The sequence below is a fragment of the Tupaia chinensis genome, unplaced genomic scaffold (genome assembly GCF_000334495.1).
Source record: "Tupaia chinensis unplaced genomic scaffold, TupChi_1.0 Scaffold000252_1, whole genome shotgun sequence".
In the NCBI taxonomy this organism is placed as follows: Eukaryota; Metazoa; Chordata; class Mammalia; order Scandentia; family Tupaiidae; genus Tupaia; species Tupaia belangeri.
The window spans coordinates 4,976,224-4,984,683 of NW_006159732.1; positions in this window are offsets into that span (position 1 = coordinate 4,976,224).

An 8,460-nucleotide genomic window follows, 5' to 3' on the forward strand; every position below is an offset into this window, starting at 1 on the left:
TTTTTTCTGTATACTTATAGGACGGAGTACATGTGCTTCTGCTATCCCTTAGTGTGAGAACTATCAAGACATTGAGAAGACATTGCTCTTCACTGAAAATCTCATCTTTGGTTTGAGATAGTCTGAGAGACATTCAGCCTGAGAAGCTGTGGGTAATGTTACTTATGAGCTTTGAAGGGAGATATATGTAGCCAGATATCAGTTTGGCAAAACTTGAACAATGACTAGCAGACAGGAATTATGCATCTCACAAGAGTTATACCAATATTTTTCATTGCTGGTCACATATTTGTATATTTTGAAATTGGTTTGTTATCTTTGTAACACTTTAGTATGAAATTAAGATTGATTTTCTCAAAGAATGTAAAGTACTACTCATTTATTAATTCATTTTGTTCAGTTATCCACATGAAGTAGCTGCAGTTATAATCTATAATATATGAGATGAATTAAATCATTACCAGCAGTGTAACTGACAGCTTTATTCACATAAATGTCCATTGTTCAAAAGCGACCACCATTCAGTATTTCAAAGGAAACAACAGACTTAATACAAATGAATAATTCAACTCTTTAGATTGGGGATGGAGAGATAAATGGTGAATAAGAAGTAAGCTGTAGAGAATAGAGGGGTAAGGTGGGGGTCAATAATGAAAGAAAATATTATAACATTACCATCTGACTTTGATAGTGGCTTCTCCAGTTGCTGGGTATCTCTGCTATGCTATTTTGCCCCTCTTTGGTACACATATCCTCAGAAGTATATGAGCAATTTGTTTGCTTATTCTAGTATATGTGAACTTCAATACCTTTATAGAGTTCAATTAAATGAACTGGAACCTGACTATTATGTTTCTTGAATTAGTTACCTTTTGGTAAAGTGTTTCAGCAGCTTTTGGTAAACAGTTGTTTCTTCTTTAATTCTGTGAGGGCTGTGTGCCTACACCCCACAGGGTGTCCATAGTTGGTGGTGACTCTACTGAGTCCATCTGACAAGGGTTCCATGTGTTGTATTCCTATTCTTATTCCAAGCTGAAGGAGAAGTCACCATTTGAGAAACATATTTTCTCATGGTGTAGGATAGGAACCGGGGATCTGAATCAATCCACTTAAGAGCATAGAAAACTTTGGCTCAAATGCCATTGTCACAGCTATGTAAGGTCCCACTGGCCAAAGTCTGTTTTGATCACAGCCAGAGTCAATAAACTAAACATAAATGTTCCACATGATGCACAGGCAAGACCCACGGTGACACCACGGCTGTATGTCAACCCTAACTTCCCTACTCTGTGCTGATTTACCTGGCATATGACATGAATGTGTCAGACCAGGGCTGGATATAGCAAAATATATAAGAAAACAAGTGTTATAATGATATATCAAACATATCTAATTTTATTTATTTATTTATTTATTTATTTATTTATTTTGATACGTCTTTTGCTATAGGGTGCATGCGCTTGCCAGAAACAGAGAGACAGAAAGTGAGAAATCACTCCCCAGGGAAGATGGCCATGCTGCAATCCTTTCTCCTCCACTCTCCTCTTTGAATCTTAGGCACGCACACACATGCGCCCAGCGTGAGTTTAAGCCACCAGGTCTGGGACTCGAACTGCAGTGGACTACATTGGAGTCCAGCGACATAGACATTACACCAACTGTTGGTCCCGATACCTAAATTTTTAAATGTTTGTGTTGTTATTCAGCTGGTCTCAATTTATAATTTTACATATTTATGATCTTATTTAAAGCATGTTTCCTGTATCTAATTTTATATTATAATTTTGTATTATTTTACACACTATATGTTCACTAAATTGAATAAGCTTCTACCTATAAAACATGTATTAGCAAAAGTGGAGATAAATATAGGTCATAGTAATGAGTTATTTAATTTTTAGGAAAAATATGGATACATTTATAATTTATACATATTTATGATCTCATTTTAACTATGTTTCCTGTGTCTAATTTTATACTGTGATTTTGTATTCTTTTATACGCTATATGTTCACTAAATTGAATAAGCTTCAGCCTATAAAACCTGTATCAGCCAAAGGAGAGGTAAATATAGGCCATAATAATGAGTTATTTAATTATTTTAAGGAAAAAAATAATGTGAGACCAACTCGAGGTGTGGTGGCTAAGGTGATTGGATCCTTTATACCTGACTAGAGATTTGAGTCCTAGACCCAGTAGCTTGAGAAACATGTTGCTTTTGTGTGCGCGCGTGTGTGTGTGTGTGTGTGTGTGTGTGTGTACATCCCAAAATTCTAACACCAGCTAGTGGTAGAAGAGGGAATTGCAGAGGTGGCCATTCTTCATGGAGTGTGTTTCTCACTTTCTCTCTCTGGCTCTCTCTGGTGAGTGCATGTACTCTCTTTCTCTCTCTCTCTCTCTCTCTCTCTCTCTCACACACACACACACACACACACACACACACAAAGAAACCTATTTTTGTACCTCAGTGATTTACATAAATCATTCATTTCATTGCCAGTTGACTTCTATCCATAGGATCATTTTTCTGATGATAAAAGTCAGTATTGGTTTTATTATTTAATTTTAATAATATTTTTTTGAAATTTTTGTTCTTTTATAAATCTTTATTTTTATAAAGCCAACATTACTGATCTTTTTTTCAAAAACAGTTTTAACATGATAGGACGACAGACAAACTTTCAGTTGAATCCTGATTTCAGTTACACATTTTGACCCTCTTCAAACTATTTAACCTTTTGAAGCATTTGTGAAATGGAGACAATGCGATTTTCTCCTACGTGTAATAAAAGACCTCTAAAGGGGCGATGCACTTCCACCTTAAAGCAATTCCTGCACTGAGACAGTGCTCACCAAGTGGAAATGACTGTAAGCCAGAAGACAAGAGACTCCCCCAGAGAAGTGTTCAGTCGAATATTAAAATGGTAATGTTTGTTTTGTTCAGTGCTGTGAAAACTGTCATGCTTGCTCTCTGTTTTCTATTTCTCTGTAGCTTCTTCCTCACTGAGAAGGAAGACTTCTTTGGCTTCAGTCCCTATGTGTGCTCAGAAATGATACAGAGAGAATAAGAGCAAAAACAAACATTTTTCACTAACGAAGATTAAAAATAAGGGAGCATAGCAGGGCTGTTCCGGAGCCAAGAAAGCCATCCAGCTACCCTGGTAAAATTCTCTCCTCTTGCCCACCTGATCTGCTGCTTTTGCTCTCATGAAGTCATCACTGGGAAGCAAACGCTGGCAGCCGGAGAGGATAGCCTTGGATCTGGCCTGCAGTCTGACAACATCTTTTTGGCACAATCTAGTGTAAAATATTTCTAGTATTATTCTACATTTATTCTGGCTACTGCATTTAGCCAATTGTAGCAGCCAAGAGGAAATTCCCTGTTGAGGAAACTCTGTGGGGTAGAGATGAGCAGGTGAGCTCAGCAAGAAATGGGGCTATCTGTTGACCCTCAAAGAAGAATGATTGCAGAGAATTATTTATCTTCTTTGGCTTCTCCTAAAAAAAAAAAAAAAGTAAAGTAAACAAAACAAAATTTTCCACAGCAAGAGGAAAAGGAAAAAGATAAATGGGAAGGATTTCCACTTGAAAAGTATGAGAAGATAAAGAACCCTTGGAAAAAATAGAATAAAGCATCTCATAAAATTTTCAAGCTAGTAACAAGGAAATATAAAAGAAACACTAAATCTCTTGATGAAAAGTTACTTCCCAAATTAGTTTTGTTATAGAAACTATTCTAGTCTTTCCTAAAGTATTTTCTTTATGATGCTATTTGATTTTATGGGGGATAAAAGTCTTGGAATTCTAACTAAAAAAAAAAATAATAAAAATCCTCCCTTTATTGTTTTGTCACTTTAAAAAATGCTTATGTAGGGCCAGCAGGTGGCCTGGTGGTTAAAAGTGCTGGATTCCCACGTGGCTGACCATGGTTCGCGTCCTGGATCTGGCGACTTGCTTTCTCACTTTCTCTCTCTCTCTCTCACTATGCCCCTCTCTGGTCAAATTGAAATAAATGAATGAATAAATAAATAAATAAAGTTAAATAAAATAATTATTTTAAAAATGCTTATGTAAGATAAATATAGTACACATATTTTCACACATATTTGATCAGTAATTTCCTCTGATACAAATTTTTTTTAAGAGGTTTTTGCTATATGCCGCATGCACTCGCCAGACAGACAGAGACAGAGAGACAGAAAGTGAGAACTCACCCCCCAGGGGGCATGGCCACGCCACAATCTCTTCTCTTCCATTCTCCTCTCAGGATCTTGGGCACGCATGCACACGCGCCTAGGCATGAATTTTAAGTCACCGGGCCTGGGATGTGAACCACAGTTGACTACGTGGGAGTCCAGCATCATAGCCATTACGCTAACTGCTGGCCCCTCCAATACAATTTTTTAAAAGAGAAATTTTGTAGGACTGTGGTTATATAGGTTACACTTAGGGAAAATATAATACTCTATTTTCATAATAGGTTTTGATCAATTTGAAATTTAAAAAGACCTCTACATTTCTGTACTCTAACCATATTTTTTTCTTCTATAACCTCCTGCAACTCCAATGGATGAAATGACAAATATTATTATTTTCAATATAAACTTATATAGGTGTATTGAAATAATTTTAACTATTAACAAAAAAATAATAATAACACATTTTTAAAAAAGAAAAAAGAAATAACTTCAATTAAATTATTCAGATTTTCTGTTATTTGTCCCTTTCTATTTCATCTATATTTCCTTATATTAATTTCTTCATATTTAAAAGCATTGACAAAGGACCGGTAATTCCAGTAAGATATTAACAAGATTTTATATTTCTTTTTTTTGGAGAGGTTTATGCTATAGGGTGCGTGCGCTCGCCAGACAGACAGAGAGAGACAGAGAGACAGAAAGTGAGAAATCACCCCCCAGGGAGTATGGCCATGCCGCAATCCCTTCTCCTCCATCCTCCTCTCAGGATCTTGGGCACGCACACACATGCGCCCGGCGTGAGTTTAAGCCACCGGGTTCGGGACTCGAACCGTGGTCGACTACATGGGATTCCAGTGACATAGCCATTACATTAACTGTTGGTTCCAAGATTTTATATTTCTAATTCACAAAAAAACATACTTTCTTGTATTTATTCCTGTAGTTCTCTCACTTTGAATCTGTATTGTCTCTTTGACATGCTTTTACCAATAACATTTTTTTAAATGCCATTTAGTTACAGCCCAAAACATGAAGAAGACTGAGCTAGTTATGCCGTTTCATTTGAAAAGACTAGATAGTAGAACCAGGTGCCATGCAAAATAGATGTCAATACTGTTCTGATGGAGAGAGGATATGGGAAGAGTTCCTGAAGGATGAGACAAGAGACTCTGGGTGCCCTACCTGGCAGTACCAACGCCCCAGACAACTGAAAAGAGATTTTCTAGTGTTGGCCACCCATGAACTGAATGAAGCCACATAGAAACCACATTAGGTATTCCCACCCGATCTTAAACCATCAAAATCAAGTCAAAAGAACTGCAAAGGTAGCCCTGCCAACATTTCTGACTCACAGAAATGTAAACAATTAAAAGCAGCATTGTTGTATGCCATGAAGTTTTTGTTTGTTTATTTTTTATTTTATTTTATTTTTTTGAGAGTTTTTCGCTACATGGTGTGTGCTTGCCAGAAAGACAGACAGAGATAGAAAGCTAGAAATCACTCTCCATGGGGGATGGCCATGCCTCAATCCCTTCTCCATTCTCCTCTCAGGCTCTTGGGCACACATGCACACACGCCCAGTGTGAGTTTAAGCCACCGGGTCTGGGACTCAAACCATGGTCTACTACATGGGAGTCCAGCAACATAGCCACTATGCCAACTGCTGGTCTCACCATGAAGGTTTAAGATGATTTATCATATAGTGATAGATAACCAAAACAGAAGTTGTTCCTATTTTCTAGCCTACAGTATTTTGGGTATAACCTGACTATGTAGATAAATACAGACTGATATAATTGCCAAGATGAGATCCAGGAGATAAAAATAAAAGGAGATCAGTCCTTGTAATTAATAGCATCAGAGGATTAAGAGATAACTCTTAGAGGGATTTGTGATTTTTGTTGGATCTTTAAGGTAAGATAACATAAAAAGAGGACTCTTTAAGGTAAGATAGTATAAAAAGAGAACAATCTGCAGAGTAGAGGGGATACCCTGTAAATTAAATAAATAGGTTAACAAAGTATAGGCCCTGGAGTTACATACATATATACACACATATGTGTCTGCACACACATACATATAGATATCCTATCCCAACTATATAGAATTTGTTTATGTGTGTATATATATATATATATATATATGCACATACAGATATACACATAGTTACACATTGACATATATATGTGTATACATATGTATCTATATCCCATTTATAAGGAATAAGTACCTAATATATATATGTGTGTGTGTGTATACATATATTATAACTATATATTATGTATAAACTATATATAACTCTATTTACATATATTATTTACATATATTACGGGATATATATATATATATATAGTATGTGTGTGTATATACATATATATAGACAGAGAAAGATAATCCAATATAAAACTAAATTTAATACACACACATATATGTAGGAAAATCAAATATGTATTAGCATTTACATGAGGAAATTTACATAATTTATCTGACTTAATCCCCACAAAATGTTACAGAATAGGCATTACACTTTCCAAATTAGAAAGGGAAATGAAGAGCAAAGTGTTTATATACCTTACTTTATAAATCATAGAGGATTTAACTCAGAATGAAATAATTCGAGTGCCCATACTTTCATTTCAATCTGCCTCTCTTTTCAGTCAAAATGACTGGAAAAATTATCTAATTGGTGTTATTCAGCACAAATTGCAAGAGGCAGTGAATCTGTAATTTCTTGCCTATTGCTCATGGCACTGTTTATGAGCTGGGGCCAATCATCTCCTCAAAATCATCCTACTCTTTTGGATTTCATGTGCCACAAAAAGCCAAAGCTCATTATTTGAATACTATAAAGAAAGACAAGCTCTGGACCAAGCTGTCATGTAGATCACCACTTCTCAGATACTAATGTTCCCATGAACTTGGGATCTTGTTAAAGTGCAGATTCAAATTCAGTAAATCTTGTATGAGGCCTGTGATTTCATAATCATGCGCCACTCTCTGAGTACCAACGATTGAGCTATTCGCACGTGCTCACATGCTTCTGTCTGCATCTTGTCCACCTCTGCCACTGGATTTAGACCTATGTTCCTGTTCTCTATTCTCTATTGAATTTTATAGTCCTGTGCTCTATTGTCTCGTATTTTTCTGATTGAAAAATTACCCAGTAAAGTAATTCCAGCCAATGAAACTAGTTTAAATTAGACCCCTCCAGAAAAAGTAATTCGATGTAAGACAGATTTTCTGTATATTCAGCTAAAAATATACAAATATTGGTGAGCTATTTATGCCTGAGATAGCCTATTAGAAAATAGTATTTTTGTTGCTTTTATTGTCATCTTGGCAAGGAAATAGTTTGGTAAATATTAATAACAACTATCAAATATTAGGAGACTGGTTTTTTGACTTAATGTAGGACTATCCTCAATCCACTTATTAAAATGGACAACAGCAGAGATGATACAAGCTTTCTTAAAATTTTATTTTTTCATTCTTTTTCTTAGTTTATACAGTTTTAAGATTTAATAATATAAAGTAACTTTCCATATAGTATGTCTTTCATTATTTCTTGATGAAAGAAATACTTTCAGGCAGGATTTTTGAAGGGTGAACTATGGCAGGATTTCAAGGTGTGAACTATGATGAGATTCCTTTGGTTTTTGCTACACCTGGATTAGTCTCATTTTTAACTATGATGAAATGATAGACATTGTTTCAAAGGGAGATTATACTGAATCCTGTTTCTACAACAATTTCTATCTCTTTTACTTGGTAAACACTAACATAATGTTAAATTACATTTGTATCGTCTTTTCAGACAATGCACTATCTTGATTAGATTTCTTGAGTAATAAAAATTGCCTACCACATAGGAAAAACAAAAAACCCTGCATTTTTCAAACAGGTTTCTTAGGGATAAAACTGTAAGTATATGGGATTTTGTAAGTACTGGGAAAGTGATCCACTTGTTCAATTCAGTTCTACAAAGACTCTAGTAAAATAGAGTAAGTTGAGTCTTTGATATAATTGCATGCGACTTAATTTCTTTAACATTTGCTTCCTAGTTGTGTGCTCTTTAGGATGAACACCTGCCTCAGTTTGTGTCTTGACTATTTGCAAATATTTATAAAGCATCTATGTCCAAATTAAACTCAACTTGGTTGATAAGACTTTCTTGGTCACTGCTTCAGAAAAACAAATAGGTAGCTAATTAAATGACATTCAAAGACAAACGAAAAGCTAAATATATTACTATATATATATA